Here is a 20,364-nt window from a genome sequence, read left to right as displayed (position 1 = left end):
CAAAAGGGGTTACAAAATGCAAAAAAAAACGTGATGTGGAGTATGTGACATAATAATAGAGGGTAACACATACACATTCAAAAACCCAGCACAAACATTCAAAATAAAAAAGGATCTAAATTGCACCTCCAGAAATGTAGTATATGCACTAAGATGCACAGCATGCAACAAATCCTACATGGGCACCACCAAACATTTCAGCAATAGAGTGGCCTTATATAAGAGCAACATCAAAATTGCAGATAACAGACACCTCTATGTTTCTAAACACATACACACATGCAGTGGAAACAGCTTCAAAGTAATGCCAATCTTCCAAACAGACAATTATTTTTATTTACTTACACAGGAAAAAAACTTCATCACCAGATTCACTTCTGAACTGAACAGAGCCTAATATCAACACATAAAAACATGAAATGCAAGGCACACTCGCATGCACATCCATATACATATACATATACACACCCACACATGAATCAGAACCAGCACATTAAAACACACACACGTGCGCACATACAACCACACACAGACATAACACTCCTATCTCTAATACAACACACTGAACAATACCAACCCTACTTAACCTCGAAACCAAAAACACTAGGAAACACCTAGAACCATAGTATAATATTTGTTCCAACATCTCGCTCCCTCCTCAGTCAGTGGAGGAGAACCCCCTCATGACTGAGACAACAATCATCCCTTCTATCATCCCCCTCCCATACCTATACCCCCTCCAATTGGCCCCCCCCCTCTTGGGAACAAAATCTTCCCCACACTAGGAACCGATCCTGGGTCTGGCCATACCCACATGGGGAGACAAATAAATAAAAACATTAAAAAATCACCCATACATATTTTTAAATACACCCCTCTATCTAAACAAACATAATATAAGGAATACCCGAAAAGACTGAAACGAAAAATCACAATACTAAAATCCAAGAATCCAAAAAATAAATATCAAAATAGAATGAAAGCACCCTTACCCTTATTTCAGAAGAGCTGGTCCCCCCCTCCTCACACATATACATTAGTAACGACCTTGGATCACAGTCACCTTCCTAGGGAAGCAAATAACCTCATAATACTATAAAACAGTACACACATTCTCAAACCAATAAAAGAACACACACACACACACACACACACACACACACACACACACACACACACACACACACACTACCCTAAAGGAAAAGGAAAAAAAACACAAGCAGAAAGAGAGAGTGACTACAGCCGAGGTAAGCGACCTCTACAAGCCCAATAAAAGAGTAATAAAAATTGAACATGCCAATGAATAACAGACACTTACACGCCTCCACCCCTTGGAAACATTTCAAATGAACTACGAAAATGCGATTTTTACATCTCCAACACATTTGAAAATAATTTCTGACGAGGACGCTTCACAGAACGTCTGAAACACGTAAAAACGATTTCAATGGTTTAAAAACATTATTACAATGATCCAAACATAATTCACGATGAAAAACCAAGACACACAATAATAAAATAATGTTAAAAAATACACATTGTTGGTGACTACCCCCTTATTTAAATATACATCTTACTTTCGTTGGAATTTCTTACCCCATTTTATATATATGTATATATTGTCTACTTCACAAAAACATTACTTTTATACCTCAAATTAAATTAAATGTTCATGTTATTTTTGGCATAACTCTAAGGTGTTATCGGCGTCCAAAATGGATCTACTAAAGCCAGGTGGCCACTGTGATATTATCAGCCCCCCTACACACATTACACAAGTGTTGGGAAGTATGGACAAAAAAAAATAAGTATGACAAAAGACAAGAGGAAATAAGTTTGTTTGAAAAACACAAGGTATAGGAAATAGGGTTGGTGAAAAGACAATGGATAGGAAGTTGTTCACCAAGTAAAACAAAAGGAAGTTGAGGTGGAATTGTTGGTCAAGGTGTGGTGATGATTGGGACAAAAAAAGTCAATATATATTTTGGAGTTGGTTTATGGCCACTGTTAGGGATGGCGGTGAGTTTTGCGATAGTTTATGACTGTTAAGAACATTTAGGTATGGTCTTGATTGATAACAGTGATGAGTTGGCGACAGTCACCAGTTACACACAGTTGAAGGCAGATCAGGGAAATGAATTGATCAACTGACTGACAGGCACAGCCTCAACAGAATATAGAGAGTCGATGGTGTCACACACAAACACCAAAAATGCAACTAATATTTTCTAAATGTATCAATTTGTGTGTTTTGTGTTTTGCTTTATTTTACATTTTTGTACTTGTGAATTCATACACACTCCCTTGACAGTCACCAATGTGAAAGTCAGTAGCACAGCTAGAAGAAGTGACGGGTTACTTTTGTTAAATTAATTATTTATCAAATGCTTCTCTCAGTAAATTGATGGTATCACACTGTGGCATGTGGCTCCGTCCTGCTGAAACCATATGAATTTCCGAACCAAGTTGACGTAAAAATAACCAATAATTGCCTAATCTGCAAATTAGAGTTGTTAAAGTTCGGCAACTCTATAAAAAAAAACAAAAAAATAAAATAAAAAATAAATAAAAAACTATATATAGCATTCCCCTTTTACGCCTATGTTCCTAAGGAATCAATATCTCTTTATTTTAGGGTTGACTTCTATGAAGTCGGTATTTTTTCTTTTCCTTTTCAACATTTGCTTTTGAGAAATTAATTGTGGCATGTCAAACACAACATCCATAAATTCTTCTGGAATGATGTCATCTACAGTATTGAAATATATTTTCCTGGTTTAATTCAAATGTCTTTTATGGGTAAAATTTGTCACTTTCACTGTATACAACATATTTCCAATTTTTTTCTCCACATTCTCAATTTCCCAAAATGACTTATTCTCAAACATTTGGAAAATAACCCATTCTCCAATTTGAAAATTTCCTTTTTTTTTAAATTTATTTTTTCATTCAGGGTTCTTTATTTAAATAATATTTTTTGCCCATTTCACCATACGGAACATATTCCCAATTTTTTTATCTACATTCCCAACTTCCCAAAATTACTTATTCTTAAACATTCGGAAAATAAACCGTTCTCCAATTTGAAAACGTCTTTTTTTGACGTTCAGCTTTTCATTCCAGGTTCTAATCTGCCGTATCAGTAACAGCTTTTTTGAAAATAGTCTTGCTTTTTCTTGCTGACAAAATTTCGACATATTATTTATAGAAATAATATTTTGGGTTATGAATATAAACGTACCTTTTCAGACATCTAGGCATCAAATTCATCACATTGGTTGTAAAAAGAGAAAAGACGTACAGAATCCTCCAACGAAACTTGGTGTGTCCGAAGAATGAAAATAATCATTTATCAATTGTTTAAAATAAACAAAACAACCACAAAAAAAAAACATCTAAAATAAAATTTATGCCAATAAAACTCTAAAATAAAAAAAAAATAAATAAATAAAAAATGAATTTTTAAAAAATGATCTAGATAGGTGAAAAATAACTTTGGTAACAATTATTTTTGCTGTTTTTTTTTTCTCTGTTGGAAATTCTGTCTCATTAAACTCAGGATATCGTTAACCCTTGCTTTGGGAAATAAAAGCAATTCAGCATCTTATTTCTTTCAATAAAACTTGACTAAGTTGATATTCTCTTCAAGTCTGATTTTTATTTGCTTCCTTTTTTATATTTTATCTTCCCTTTGTTTATTGTCACTTTGCCTTTATTCACAAGACTTCACTTAAATTCCCCAGCACTTTGTTTTATTTTTTTCTTTCCCCATTTTTAAAAAATTGGGGGCACCAAAAAACGTCTTTTGGTAACAAAAACTGCAAAATACTTCAAATTACTTTTAACTAGAAAGAAATTTTTACTCAATGATTTTTCGTAATTTGTGGATATATTACTATTTTTAGTATGGTGTTTTTTTTTGCTTAAAACAACATCTTTAAAAAAATAGATCTGCCGACTGTATCTTAACAAGCACCCAAAAAGCTCACTTCCTCTACGGAAGGAGAAAATAATGCATAGGATGATGGCCTTCAACCACCAAACAAAACTATATTTGACTCCAATCTGAAAGTAAAGTCCCAATTTGGTATCTATCCGTTAAATGGTGTCTCTGACAAACTCATAGCACTTGTACGATGTACCACCTCGACGTAAATACATCCCGACTAGCCAGACAAGCAGTAAAATCGCACCCCTTCACTTTAGAGGTCCTTAGATTCCGAAAAGGCATCTACTCTAATAGTTTCTTCTTTTAAACTACAATACTTTCAAATTGCCTCCCGGTTTCTTGCATCTCTTACTGTATTGAACAGACATCTCACTGCTTAAGTCCCTATGAAGTGTCCCTGTAGATATAGTCATAATTAGTAGTTCCTTGCGTCCAAGTGACAACATGACTTGTTTGGAGTGAATAAGAAGAAATTAATTAATTAATTAATTAATCAATAAATGTATGTATATATATATATATATATATATATATATATATATATATATATATATATATATATTGTTTTGAATTACTGGTGGACAGAAGGAAGTAAAAACCACACGTTCGCGTTAGCCGTCTCGTCTACCTTTGCGCATAAAGAAATTTGTGCCGCCATTCCTGAAAACTAGTCACATTTTATTTATAATTATTTGCCTTAAAAAAAAATAATAAAAAAAAAACAGTTCAAGAAATATGTTTTTTTATTTTCTCAAAAAATACACGAGTTTTTGATTTAATATATTTAATTTCCACTTTATGGAGTGAATTTTTTTATTTTTTTAATATCTAAAAAAAAAAAAAACATTGAATGAAATAGAAATAATTTTCGTAATAAAACGAAACTTTCTGTACATTATAAGAAGATTATAAGGTTTCATTAAAAAATAAAACAAAAGAAAACGTGGTTAAAAAAAGATTTTAAACTTCGGACTTTATAAAACACTTTTTTTGTTTTAAATTTGAATATATTATTTATTGATTTTTTATCTTCAATTTGTGATATAAAAACTTTGGTGAGTAAATTAATTATTTACTTTTTAATAGACATTTCAAAATGGGGGGGGTGAATTTAGAAAACAACTTTTGTCTAAAATATTATATTCGGTTTATTGGAAAGAGCATAAAATTTCACATTGACCTTGAAAATATCGTAAAAATTGAATCAATAGAAAAATTTTGATAGATTTTTAAAGTTTAAAAATTGAAAAATATTTAACTCGTAAAATTCAATTGATTTCATTATTAAATGGCTGCATGGACGCTGACCAGCACTTTGTAAACACTGTTTTTTTTTTAGATAAAAAATAATATTTCTATTACTTTTTATACAACTTTAATAGTTTATTTTGGAAGTATAATCCATCAAGAAAATAAACAACCTACTTTTAAAAGAGAAATTGCGAGTTTTTTATATTTTATTTGCAGTTTCGTGTTAGGGGTGTCAAAAATCCCCCCCCCCCAAAAAAAACCTGATACACATAACCTACACCTTGGCCTTTTGGTCAAGATCAAAGTGTAGTATCTGTTCCGGCAGATACTGCACTTAAGATAATTTGTACCAGTCAATGGAGGGGAAACCCTCTATACTGGGACAATTATTATTTTTGGTAACCAGAGTGACCCCTTTTAGGGGAGCTGGTTTTTACCTCACATTAAAAACGGCCTTGTGCCTAATTTGCTCAGTGGGGGAGCAAATAAATACCATCTGTTCCGGCAGATGCTGCAAGCTATGACTAGCTATGACTAGCAAAGACCAGATGTCGGGGCAACCCCACATGCCTGACCATTAACCAGCTCCCATTTCCCACCTCTCGGGAGCTGGTCCCCTTTTTCCCTTCCCCCTCCCTCCACTCCTCACATTAAAAATCGGCCTTGTGCCTAATTTGCTCGGTGGGGGAGCAAATAAATACCATCTGTTCTTCAGATGCTAGACTTCCATTTTTTGTTCTCTTTCAGTGGAGGAACAGTCCTTCACGACTGAGACAATTTTTTTTTTTTTTTTTTTTTTTGTACCTTTTCTCCACGTTAAAAAACGACCCTGGTGTCTAACTCTGTCCCGTGGGGAAGCATTGTAAATAGGTACAAGGTACACATAATAAACTCAATCTAGAATCGCAGAATGTCAGAATAGTAATTAGATACTATTCCGGAATAACCGGTGCACGGCATGCCGACACATTAACTCATGTGCTGCCGCCATTTTTGAAGTACTTGAGAAAGTATAAGTTTTTGTTTTAATTTTAATTAAAATAAGAAGAAAACATATTTTTGCATTTATAATATTATATCATCATGCCTCGGAAAATGATTACAATCCAGGCCAGTGTGGCGACCAGAGTAAGTTGATAATGTCCAGTTTTTAACTTATTTTTTTTTTTAATTTCGTAGTAAATGTTTACTTAGAGAAGTCTTTTTAGAGTCTGAGAGGCAAGGCACTTCCCTATTTTTTTTTCTTTAATTTGAATAAAAAATGTGAAATCCAACCTTTATTTTCTCATTTTTTTTGAGAGGGAGGGGGTACTTATGAAGAGAAGATACCATGTTGAAATAGTAACGTTATTATTTAGAAACCCATTTTTAACATGGGGAGAGCGTATTGTAACTTAAAACTTTCTGTACAATTTAATAAACAAGAGTAGGTTAAATTTAACTTTAAAAATACTATTAAAAATAAAGCACGGTTCCTTCTCTGCATAAGTACCTCTTTCTTTATATTTAGAAAAAAAGGCAAACCGGAAGAATGCCCGACTCAATGTCTGCAGTAAACGGTGTCCGGACAGATTTGGTTCCTGATATTAAACTTCGTTATATAATTTCTGGCGAGAGTTTCAGATTCAAATTCTGTATACGTAACTGCTATCAAGTGGTAAATATATATTTAATTCGTAGCAAATGTCATCTTTACGATTACTGTTTCCGCTTCACTTCCGGTTGCCCCTCCCCATGTTAAGAATTTGTATTATTATTCAAATAAAAACGTTATTTAGAAAACCCTTCTTAACATAGGGATGGGGCTTCCTTTACCTATTCTGTACTTTCGCGTAACTATTTAATAAACAAAATATACCATAAAAAAATTAATTTAAAACGAAAGATCAACTGGAAGCGAAGTTGAAACGATAATCGTAAAGATAACTAGTAGCAAGTGTTATATTATGCATAGTAAAAACGAAAGAGCGATTCGGAACTATGGGCGACCCAGGCTGATGTCAGTTAAAAATCGCTTACTGTCAGAAATTTAACACTTAAATCATGCTTACCATTGTATTGTTTTGGGGCCAATCAGAGTGGCCGATTTTATTTTGTGCATAAGCTTTTTTGGGGTTTGTATTACTGTGCACATAGATTCGAAAAAGTTGTCAAAAAACAAATATATAACAAATAAATGTTATCAAAGACAAGATAAGTTACTTATCTACCTAACTGGATATGTTTTTAGTGTTTTTATTTAATGGAACATGTTCATTCAGCTAAAAAAAACATACAGTGTTTACAGATGTATTGGAAAATTAAAAATGGCGCCCGCCTCTCTCTTTGACACGGTAAGTTTGATTTAAAAATAAAAAATATACAAAATACTGTTAAATCCTACCGAATATATGTCAACCTATGTCGCGGTAACATATATTGAACCAGTTTCTAGTTTAAATCATTCGGTGACATCTGTGCTGATGATGACACTACCATCTATGGCATCACATCAAAGGCCGTAAATGACAAAGTTCTCTCTGATTCTCTCTCCTCTGATCTTGAGTGCGTGGTACAATGGGGGAAGAGGTGGCTGGCTACTTTTAATTCATCTAAAGCCAAGCTCCTATCTTTACATCATCAACAATGATAATGATTGCAAACACGCCAAAAAATCCAGCTCCCCAACAAGGTGCACTCTGAATTGGAACGAAAATTAAAATTTTCACCTCTCTTTCACTGACCGAGAACAAAATAGACTATGTGTAGCATCAGAACAGATACTACACTTTTTATTAATCTTTTAAAAATTTTTACAAGAAAGATTTTTGGAAGAATTATATAAAAGATATGGCAGAAGGTAGCAACCGCTACATACAGCCGGAACAAATTTTTGTCAGAGAAATATTCGTAGCAATCACCGTTTTCAACGCCCACGTTTATCGGAATGTGTAAGTACACAACGTTGTGATTTGACCACCCGCACACATGAAACAAAGGAACTATGTTACGTTTCCGTGCGTATGCAGCGAACAGACTGGAACGTTCAAGAACAGTGTTATATAAGAACTAGCGGGGGGTACCCGGCGTTGCCCGGGTGTTTGTAGGTGTGTTTGTTTTTGGGTAAATCGTTGGCCGGGTGTTTATTTTTAAAAAAAATGAAGTCTTGATGCGCAGTTGGAAAATAATAAAGTGTGAAAAAAAAACATGCGACTTGGCAGGTGCCCGTTTTTGACGAGTTAATGGCGTCAACTTTGAGTGCGGGACTGTTTTATTTACCGTGAGTCTGTTCGCTTCTTTTTTTTTATACGTAAAAGCTTAATGCACATGCGGCGATCAAAAATTGTTAAATATTTGTCTTTTGAAAGTCGGGCAAATTAAATAGACAGGCGACCCCGGTTGTTAACTCGTAGATATTATCATTTAGGCGCGATATAAAAAGTTTTAAGAAGTTGTGAGGTGACCGATCAGTTCTTGGAAAAAAACCTTTCTTGGACATACACGAAAACGCACACACACACAAACATTTTCGCTTTTATATTTATAGACTAGCGAGGGGTACCCGGTGTTGCCCGGGTGTTTGGAGGTGTGGGGGGGGGTTAAAAAAAAAAGTAAGTATGAGGATCGAACCAGAACCGTTGAGGCAAAGTTGTAAATTAAAGTGTGAAAAAAAAAAACGTGTGACGTTAACCATTGCCCCACCGCGAGATGCTAACGGAAACACGTTTGAATTTATTTAATTACTTGGATTTAGCAGGTGCCCGTTTTAATGAGTTAATGAGGTCAAGTTTGACTGCGGGATAGTATTCATTTACTGCTGAACGCTTTTTTTTTTTCCCCCAAGATGTTATAGGAAAAAGACTAACCCACATGCGGCAAGCGACAAATATTGAATATTTATCTTCCCGAAATCGAGCAAATTAAGTAGACAGGCAAGCTTCGTTGTTAACTGTGAGATATTACGATTTATATGTGATATAAAAAGTTTTAAAAAGTTGTGAAGTGACCGACCGCTTCTCTGAAAAAAGCCTTTTGTTGACATACAGAAAAAGCGAACACACATACATACATACATTTTCGCTTTTATATATATATAGGTTTGCCATGAAAATCAAATCAGTTCATTCCAGTTTTTATTCTAATTTCTCTCTGGTCTTCCTCAAGACTAAATATCAATGAAACTCCGCCACTGGGAGGCGTTAAAGTCCACCGTCTTGAATTTGTGCGCCATGCAGATGTACCTTAATTCTCATCATGGAAAATTACCACATCGAATGAGAATTGTTTTAACAATGTTATTTTGAACTACTGTTTTCTTATGTGATAAACACACACACACGTATTTCGCTTACATGCTTTAATGACTGCTTTTCTCACAGAAGATAATCACATTAATTTCAAGCCACATATGGCACTCTGTTCATAAAAATTAATAATCTTAAACTCCATGCGATTTGTACGAGATTATCTATTCCTGCATAATGAACACTTATTACAAGAAAACATTCATGTCGGAATGATTTTAATTAATATTTTTTTAACACGTAACAAAATGTTATTTCATAATATCAATACAGTGATTTCGAATTCTTTGTCAAGTGTCGTTATTTTCCGGAGTCATCTCTATATTTTTATTTTACGTGTGGATGTGATCCAGTAACATCTTTCTGTTAATCGACCATCTTGTTTAATTTACCTTTAACGGTCCTGCGGGTACTCTATTTCAAGAGATTCCTGCACCTGCAACCTCGGTCCTAAAAATTGATAGATCCCGATTATGAATTGGTCAATACCGACTCACACCTTTACAAATTAGGGACTCCCCGGCCAGAGCTACTAAAAGTGGTAACACCCTTACCTGGAGTTCTTATAAGGTCAAAACATATAGGGCGAGAGTTGAGTTGGAATCATCCACTTGGTCAATTCACTAAACTAGTTTCAATCACCACAATTCCGCATTCAAACTATTTAAAAAATCGGTACTTGTCCAGAATTATTATCACTATATTAAAAAACTATATATAAGAACCATATTAAAAAACAAAAATAACGAAAAATCTGATGTACGTACACGTGATAGAAAATATATTCCAAAAATCACATAAATTAATCAAGTAGTTTTATTTTTAGATAAGAAAATCAAATTTTATGACTACCAGAGAAATGACGGTCTCGTGACTCCATATTGAAAACCATCTCAAAAAATAAGGATGACTCAGCATAATTTAAATTTATGAGATTTTTGTTGTAATGCCTACAAATTCCCATTAATAGCTAAAAAATTATTTTCTTTATAAAAATAAAACTACTTGATCAATTTATGTGATTTTTGGAATACAATAGTGTTTTTTTTTTTTTGTCGTATGTACATAATACAGATTTTTTTTTAATATAGAGAGAATACTCGATAAGCACCAAAAATCCCAGATGTCTTCAAAAAGAACTTTATTTACGACTAGCATGGGTACCCGGCATTGCCTGGGTGAGGAGAGGTGGTATAGTAAGGCCATTGAGAAACCAACCCCTAAAATAAAAATGTTTCAATCAAAATAGCAGTGAGTACCTGTGCGAGCACAAAAAAAAAAAAAAAAATTAACCACAGTACGCAGGCAGGCTTGAACCTGTGACACGAAAGAGGAAAAGGAGGTGAAAAAAAGCTAGTGCGTTAATTGTCGCTCCCATGCCACACTTGTGGTGTCACAGGCTTTCAAAATAACGTTTTTTAAGAGATCGCTGGATATGAATAACTTGCAAAAATGTTGCTGCAAAAACTGAGGCCTCCTTGAAAAAACAGCCCCGTTGACCAGTACAGAATTAATCATTTTGGCTAATTTTAACATATTTGTCATCCGAGAGAGTGATCTTTCTAACGATACCAATTTTGTCGAAAGTTTTTGAGAAACATACAAACACACACACACACATATTTTGCCTTTTATATATTAGATTATGGGAGTTGGATACCTAAAAACACCAAAAACTAAAGAAAAATAATGGTAATAAAAAATGAACCAAATAAAATGCTAATTGGGACCGGGGGGGGGGGGTTAATAAAACCTCCACCCTCCCAACCTATCTACATTATGAACTGTTTTCAGTGTTAGTCCAGAATAATAATTCTGGACTAAAACAAGCAAGTCACTTTCTAAGTTGGAGTGGGGACATGCTAAGTGTTAAAAGAAAAGAGGGAAAGATTTATGGTTGTTGGTGCCCCCCAAGATAAGTTCTATTTGGACAAAAACAAATCTTGCAAGAGAGCATCCTGGAAGATCTTTAGTACCGAGAAAAAATAAAAATAGGGATAGGACACAATTATTCTACTAGTAAGGGACTTTAAATAAGCAGATTTGTCGTTTCAAATTTAAAGTCGGCACATGCCATGCCTAAGTAGAGAACACAAACACAACCCAAATGCACATAAGCTAGCGATGTGATACAAGGGCAGGTTGATTTGCAACTTTTTTCAGAAAATCAACAAGGCACTGGTGATGATAGTTGGTATTTGATCAGAACATATACCAAAAATTAGATCCCCATCTTGAACAGAAAATTGAGCATTTAATTTTAAAAATCGTGTAGAAAAATGCTGAAAAATCCTTCATTTTCACAGCATTTTTCACAATACTGACTTTGAAATTTCACTATTTTTATAAAATATTCAATTGAAATTGATATATTTATATGAAATACATTGAAAGAAAAATAAATCATAATTTTAATTATGAATCACAACTAGCAAAATATCAACTTTTACTGCATTGATTAAACAAAAATTGTAAAAAATGCTAATTAGCAACTAAGTTTTAAATTTAACAATTCAAAAAAGATATGTGGAGATGTATTAAACAATATAACAACTTGATACAAGTTACAGAACCATGTATTTTAATTTTTTATTAAACGCAATAATATAAACTCTTATAATAGAACTAAATTGTTCTGTATACTTTCGTTTCAATGAAAATGAAGATCTAATTTGCTGGCACGATGTCTTTGTAATAATGTGTCCATGACTTGCTTCCTGCCCATATACAACTTTTTGAGAAAAATCAATCAAATTGGACCAGTGTGTGGCTGCAAAATTGATAGCAGTAATCTTTTTCATTTTTTTTTTTTTTGAGTTCACTATTTCTGGAAAAAAACAACACAAAAAACCCCAAAATTATTTGAAAACACTTTTTTTTTTTAATATATTTTTGCGATGTAATATGAATAAAACTAACTATTGTTTTGGTAAATTAAGAAAACTAATAAAATTTAATGGATAAATATTTATTTACCTAATGGACAAAATCGTTTGAATGCCCTCTTCTCTCACATCCAATTCATCTAATATCATCGATATAATATTTTCTGGAAGTAGTGCAAAAGCACTATATTTTGAACTGTTTAAAACAGTAATTTGGATTTCAGTTAACTGTTTTGTTCTCTGAATCATATTAAAATATACTGTTGTTGGTTAAAAAAAATATTGTCGGTTTTGATCTCAAACCAACTAACTGCATACACTTGGATGATAAATTTGACCAAAATGTTTAATTTATCATAGTGTTTGAGGATAGACAACTCTAGTCCATAAACACCTTGTGGCTTATGTTAGCCATCTTCCTTGATTCAAAGGCCCAATTTTCTAAGTTAACTTCTCCACAAAAAATGCCAACAGTATACTCAAAAAGTAGCTTCTGGTCTTCATACTTAAATTATTTGTTTCTTCTGCTGTCAGATAATGATGATCAGGAGGGACACTAAATTTTTTAGAATTCCACTTGAGGCAAATCTTGATAATTAATGATACAAAGTTTCCCCAAAGGACCAGTAAATGTTGTTAGGCTTTTTGTTGTTCCATCAATTGCTTTAAAAATTGCTGTAAATGGCAGTTCTTCTAGTGGAACCTGAAAATTGGAAAATTTGCATGTTTAATAATAGAGCTAGATTACATAATAAATGCCAGTATATTATTTTATTTTCCACAAGAAAGGAACATAATTTCAGGTGAATCTATAGAATTAATTTTACCTCCTTGTTAGGAGGACAAGTGCAGATTATGTGCCTTGTTTGACAATTTTCTGTCTTGCACTTTACTGCAAAGTCATCAGATTTCAAGACAGAAAGTTTACAGCTACAAGAAGATATATCAAACAGTCTGTGTATCTGTTCCTTTATTCTTTTCACTTGGATTGCTGCAAGAGATTTCCTGTCAATCTGTTTGGCCCTCTTATAGCAAAATATATTGACCTTCTGTCCTATATAATGTTACCTTAACAAGGGTATTTGTGGATTAACTGCTTGCTTAATACTAATTATTTCCTTGGCAATTAACTTAGAAATCTTATTATTTTTTGAGTGGGGATAACTGTTTTCGAGGAAATAACTAAACTGGATGACTTGTCGTGAAGTTGGGGGTGCCGTTTCATCCAAATGACAAGGTGGACCAGCAAATTTTTTGAACCACGGATTAAAACTGAACGTTGTGCTTTTGCTGGCATTCTAATCTGAAAAGTAAAATAAATAAATGGATTATGACTGAAGGAAACTATTAGGCTATGTTCCAGTTTCATACGTAAAAAAATAAGTGCTTGTTATAAGAAATAATGGAAAACTTTGTAGAGTTGAATTAGATGCATTGAAGAGAGAGGACCAAACCAAATCAGAGGCATAGTAGTGTTTAGTTTAGACATTTTTAGCAGATTTTAGCTCCTCCTTCGATAACATGAATTTATCCACAAAGGAATTCTTTCTTGCTGTAGCTGTGCCATTTTAAACGAGTGTTTAAAGTTTGAAAAGCCAGTGCTTGTGCATCTATGTTACTATGCTATTTTTAATAGTATTTTCAAGTTAAATTTAATTTTTATTAAATTTTTGTTTATTTAATTTTTAGGTGAAAGTACAGAATAGTTACAATACAACCTCCTTTCCATATTAAGAATGGCTTTCTAAATAACAAAGTTATTTTAGCACAATAACATAGAGGCACAAATAACGAAAAACCTTTAAAGGAGTTTCCTTATTTACTCGTAATTATCTTTGTAGGTTATCTGATTTTAAAACTATAATTTTAGAAGAAAATCACTGCTTAAAAACAATTACTCCCTAAAAATAAAAGAAATTAAAATTTGACACTAATTTTCTGCAAAGTATTTTTTATTAAGTAGAAAAACTTGAAAATTTACGTGGTTATGTTTCGTAAAGAATGTGTAGAATAAAATTGTATGGACTATTTTTTTTTTTTTTGTTTTGATATAAAACTGGAGTATTACCGTATTTTAATAAAAATTTAAAATAGAATTTGATGTGAAATATTAGGTTGGTGCAAAAATAATGCTTTTGACGTTCATTTGGACGTCAAAAAATGACATTGTTTTTGTGTCAACCTAATAGAAAAACAAATTAAAAAAGATAAAACAAATATGTTTAAATTCACTGCAGACACTTGAAATATAATAATATATATTTCAAACAAGTCTTTTTCGTTTTTCCTTTCGAAATAATTAAGCCTAAATCGTAATGTTTTCAAATTAAATAATAAACAAACGTTAATTTTCAATATCAATAACGAGCGTGTTTTGCGACGGTGAAATCTAAAATGTTTCCACCCCAAAAAAGTTCCTGAGATGAAAAAGTGAACTTTGGTCGTTATTATTTAAAAAACATAATTTTGCCTTTACACTTAATATTTATTTTATCAATTCACTAGCGAGGGGTACCCGGCGTTGCCCAGGTGTTTGGGGGGGGGGTTAAAAAAAAATAATTATGAGGATCGAACCCGAACCGTTGAGGCAAAGTTTTAAATTAAAGTGTGAAAAAAAAAAAAAGTGCAATGTTAACCATTGCCCCACCGCGAGATGCTAACGGAAACACGTTTGAATTTATTTAATTACTTGGATTTAGCAGGTGCCCGTTTTAATGAGTTTGACTGTGGGATAGTATTCATTTACTGCTGAACGCTTTTTTTCCACCCCCAAGATGTTATAGGAAAAAGACTAACCCACATGTGGCAAGCGACAAATATTGAATATTTATCTTCCCGAAATCGAGCAAATTAAATAGATAGGCGAGCTTCGTTGTTAAGTGTGAGATATTACAATTTATATGTAATATAAAAAGTTTTAAAAAGTTGTGAACCAACCGACCGCTTCTCTGAAAGAAGCCTTTTGTAGACACACAGAAAAAGCGAACACACATACATATATACATTTTTGCTTTTTTATTTATAGATTATTCTCACTCATTTTACTTAAAACTGTTTAAAAATTATTCTAAATAATGATTCTATTTTCTTTACAGTACAGATTGTTTTGATGACGGGATGTTCTTGACAATTCATCGAAAAACTTTTAATCGCTTTAATTTTTCAACTTTTAAAGTCATTTCCTAAAGCAAAGATAACGATTTTGAAAAAAATATTTTGTGTAGGTCTTTTCTATGTCAAACCTCAACTATCATCACCATTGCCTCACCGGGGTTCCAAAATCGACCTGCCCTAATGTGATACTATAGGTGGCCCCACTGCAACCCTGTTGGGAAGTAAAAGAAAATAAGATGTAAGAAAAGAAAAGAAAGCAGGTTTAGCAGGTAACAAAAGGATTTATCAATAGACAATAGATAGGAAGCTATTCACTAAGGTCGACAAAAAACAAAAGGATCAAACAATAGACTTGAGATATGTTTATATTTGGTTTGTGGATACTTTAGGATTGGCAAGAGCTTTTATCACACGCCCTCTTAAGTAAACACTTCATTAAATCTCCACACTAACGTACTGTACTTGCAATAACCCTTGTCCCTAAGTGGCTTCCGGGCCTTGATAAGTGGTGACCACCGTGTAAAAAAAAAAAAAGGAAAAAAAAGGAAGTGCCTATGGGTTTGTAACAGTAATGAAATTGTAACCACAAGAACGATTTATGAACGAAAAAGTCCAGTTTATGACAATACAGTTGACAGTTGAAAGTTCAGTTGAACTTTAACATCAGTCAGAGTTAGGGCGCAGTTGAAGACGGAGCAGATGGAAAGATGACTTGATCAACTGATTGACAGGCAGCCTTGACAAAACATACATGCAGACCTTAGCGTTTAGAGGGTTGGGAATATCACACACAGATTCCAACAAATATATATGTAAAGTGTCGGAGTTTGTGTTTTCTTTTGTGTCCTTTGTTTTTATTTTAGTTTTATACTTGTAAGCCCATGCACTACAATCAGCCATAAGAACAGAAGATGGGAAAGAAATCTGCAGCATACAATGTTGTGGTTGGAGATTTGTCAGTGGGACCATGTGGTATTATAGTGGTGTGTATTCACCTACTTCTAAATATATCAAATCTTTTTTTTATTTTTTATTTTTTTTTTATTACATTTTCACCCCAAACAAGGCACATTGCCACTTTGGTGTAGGGGGCTACTATCAGGGGAAACATCTACTGGGGTACTATGTAGGGATTAGGGCAGCGAGATGTTGGTTCACGTTGCACTTGAACTTATGCATGTCAGTACAGTTGGGGAAGCAGTGACCTGGAATGGAATTCCAAAGTCTAGCAGTTCTGGGGAAGAAACTACTGGAGTAGAAAGATCTTTTACATCTAGGGATCTCTACAGTGTGGGGGTGGGACTTTGCAGCTTGTCGGGTCTGTCGAGGGTGTTCACGTCGTGGGGGCACAAGTGCTTGCAGTTCTTCAGAGCATTCACCATTATAATACTTGTAGAACAGGCAGAGGGATGCAACGTTTCGACGATGGGACAGAGGCTGAAGTTTAGATGCCAGTTTAGGGCCTATCAGATTTGCGACTCTCTTTTGAACCTTGTCAAGGAGCGAGAGACTAGTAGCCGATGCACCAGCCCAAATATGACAGCAATACTCCATACATGGGCGAATAGTGGCCTTATAGAGGTACAGGATACTTTCGGGTGTTAGAAGTTTTCTAGCACAGTAGAGAGAGCCCACCTTCCTTGCAGCGGCCCTGGCAATGCCCTCGATGTAATTGTTCCAACTCATGTTTCCTGTGAACGTTAGGCCAAGGAGCTTGAGAGACGTACTCTCAGATAAAGAGTCGTTGGCCATTGCTATAGGTGGTAGAGAAGGTTTCTTGTAATTATTGAATGAAACCAGTTTTGTCTTGGTGGCATTGAACGTTACCATCCATTTTTGTCCCCATTCCACTACTGATTGGAGGTCATCCTCTAGTGTTTCTGCCATTACTTTAGATATATATTCATTTGTTTTCCTGTCGTGCCTGCTATAGAGTGTGGTGTTATCAGCATATATACCCATCTCAGAGGCAATTTTGTCGGGGAGGTCATTTATGAATATCAGGAACAGTAGAGGTCCAAGGATAGATCCCTGGGGCACTCCCGCATTTATATCATATTGTTTAGATGTACGACCGTCAAGGACAACCTGGATTTTTCTCTTATCTAAGAAGGATTTAATTATGTTAAGTATTCTACCAGTGATACCGTAAGATCTAATCTTCCTGAGGAGACCCTTATGCCATACCCTGTCAAAAGCCTTAGATATATCTAGAGCTACCGCTCTGCCCTCTCCCGCTTTGTCCAGTGAATGGTATATGCGGTCAGAGATTACAGTGAGGATGTCTGCCGTGGAACGGGCTTGTCTAAATCCATATTGATGGTCGGTCAGAAGTTTAGCATCTGTAAGGTGCTGGACTAGAGCATGGTTAATTAAGGTCTCAAATATTTTGGCAAAAAGTGGGAGGAGGCTAATAGGGCGATAATTTAATGGGTCAGTTCTTTCGCCAGAATTCTTGAATACTGGTACTACAGAAGCAGTTTTCCAACAGCTCGGAAAGAAAGATTCATTAAGGCATTTGTTGTAGAGTTTGAAGAGAACTGGAGCTACTTCGACTGAGCACTTTTTTAATAGCACAGCTGGGATGAGGTCGGGTACACATGCTTTGGAAGTGTCAAGGTTTTTTATGATAGCATGCACCTGAGCAGGGGTGATTATCAGATCGTCTAGCGTGGCGTCTGTCCGCATAGGAAATTGAGGTAGGGGGTGGTTTAGAGGGTCCAGTGTGGAGTTGGAGGCAAACCGACTGGCAAGCATGTTAGCCTTTTCGGTTGCTGAGCAAAGAACCTCGTGATTGTTGGTTAGTGGGGGAATTGTTGATTGCCCATTATTTACTACACTGTTGTAGATTTTCCAGAAGTCACGAGTTCCTAGTTTTTGTGCTTCGATGCGTTTTTTAGTGGTTTCTGTAAATTCCCTCTTAGCTGTCGCTATTTCTTTCTTAACGTTACTTCTAGCTTCTATGTACTTCTGTCTGTTTGAACTGGACTTATGTCGGTTAAACCTGCGGAATGCATGCTGCCTTTGAGCAATGGCAGTTGCGCAAGTCGAAGTAAACCATTGGGGAGAGTGGGGCTTGCTATAAAATTTCCGCATGGGAACATGCGCTTTGATTGCAGTTTTGAACTATTCAGTGGTCTCGGTTGCACACTGTTCAGCAGGAAGAGAAAAAATATTTCCCCATGGGGCGTCTCTGATAAGATCTCTGATAGCTTCCCAGTCAGCCTTTTTATAATATCTCGTTGTTTTGAGCACTGGCTCTTCAGTTTTGGGTCTAGAGTTTAGGGCGATTTCAACCATTATCACTGCATGATCAGCATTCCCAAGTGGGCTGTCGGCTTTCGCTACGCAATCATCAGGAACTGTGGTCAAAAACAGATCTAATAGTGATGCGTGTTGTTCTTCCTGATCAGGGAAGCGGGTTGGAAAAGTAACAATTTGCGACAGGGAGTGAGATACAGAGAAGCTATGAGTTGCGCTGCCTGCTGCATCTGTGTAAGTAGAGAATCCAAGCCAGTTTTTGTGATGGACATTAAAGTCGCCAAATACATGTACTTGGGCGCTAGTGTCGAAGGAGAGTGCTGTGTCTATGCTGTCAGATACTTTGTTTATTATGGTGCAGTCTTGGGTCGAGGGAGAGCAGTAGAGAAAGTAAAAGTAGCTAATGTTGTGTTGCATGATTAGTCTAAAGCACATAAAGGCTTGATCATCCGTTTCTAGGTTTGTTTCTCTAGTCAAGGGAAGGGTATTACGAATGTAAACTCCAAGTCCGTGCATATGTCTGTCAGAGTCCTTACGGCAGAGTGGGAGATATCCAGGCATGTTAAAGTAGTTAGAGGGGATGGAGGAGTGTAGGTTAGTCTCACTTAGTGCTAAGATATCCGGGGTATTTGTTAGGAGAAATGCTTCAACATCAGCTAAATTAGTTCTAAGCCCACGGATATTTGTGAATGCAAGCCTCAAGGGAGGAGGCAAGTTGGATTTGTTTGACCCTGATTTTGATTTTAAGCTGATGCTTAAAATACAAAATCAGATTGTAATCAGAAAAAGATGTACCTTATCTGTTAATTATATGGTCCAAACTACTAGTCTAGCTACAGTTAGTGTCATGAAAAATGCTATTTGTTTCTCCTTAGGCCAGTATGATGCACGCTATCATCTCGTTAACATATTTCCAAAGCTGCTGCAATTGAAGAAAGCATGCTTACCCATTACTTCTTTATTTACTCCGTGGTGTAAATAATAAGGGCCGATAAATCATCTAGCTTTGTAGAGCCTACCATTGAGGGGTAGAGCATTCTGAACCAATCGCCAAGTCAGAGAAAACAAAGAATTATTGAAATGACTCTGGCTTTGTACCCAATTCTACTGAGAGCAGATTTCCTCCTCTGACCATCCTAGTTACTCACCTTGCAGATTAAAAGCAATCCCTTCCACTAAATCCCTATATAGCACCTTCTTAGGCTGTGCAAGGTCACTAGATCCCAGCAGCACTCTCAGTGTAACTGGGTATTCGGAGAACTGCGGTTCAACCATTGGTTTATATCGACCTTCAACCAAGCGGTCAGGAATAAGTCTGGGAAAAGACTTCCCAACTGCAGTGCCCCATGCAGCCTTCAGGCCAAGATCAAAGTGTAATATCTGTTCTTCAGATGCTACACTTCAATTTCTTGTTCTCTCTCAGTGGGGAATAAATCCTTTACAACTGAGACAGTTTTTTTTTTTTTTTTTTTTTCCTTTTCTCCACATTAAAAAACGACCCTGGTGTTTAACTCTGTCCCATGGGGAGGCATTGTAAATAGGTAAATTTTTAGTCTTCAGACTTGGAACTTGATATATAGGGGACTTAGACCTGTGGAACAAATTCGATTTGAATTTTAGC

At 35.0% G+C, this 20,364-nt stretch overlaps 1 protein-coding gene across 2 annotated transcripts in view; it reads left to right on the top strand.

Moving 5' to 3' along the window:
- Positions 1 to 6,144: 6,144 nt before the first annotated feature.
- LOC145263793 (polypeptide N-acetylgalactosaminyltransferase 11-like) overlaps positions 6,145 to 20,364 on the top strand; it is a 77,449-nt gene continuing 63,229 nt past the window's right edge. The window contains exon 1 of one of the 2 annotated variants that reach the window (XM_080120851.1): positions 6,145 to 6,328. The gene's annotated coding sequence lies outside the window, so the exon portion shown is untranslated. Of the gene's footprint in view, positions 6,329 to 6,724; positions 6,858 to 20,364 lie in introns of those variants that run through there. The other variant, XM_080120852.1, reaches the window with a different exon arrangement.

This window comes from Euprymna scolopes, chromosome 39 (genome assembly GCF_053919585.1).
Source record: "Euprymna scolopes isolate OS-2025 chromosome 39, ASM5391958v1, whole genome shotgun sequence".
NCBI lineage: Eukaryota > Metazoa > Mollusca > Cephalopoda > Sepiida > Sepiolidae > Euprymna > Euprymna scolopes.
Note: the sequence above shows the minus strand (reverse complement) of the source record. Positions and strands in the feature narration are given on the sequence as shown.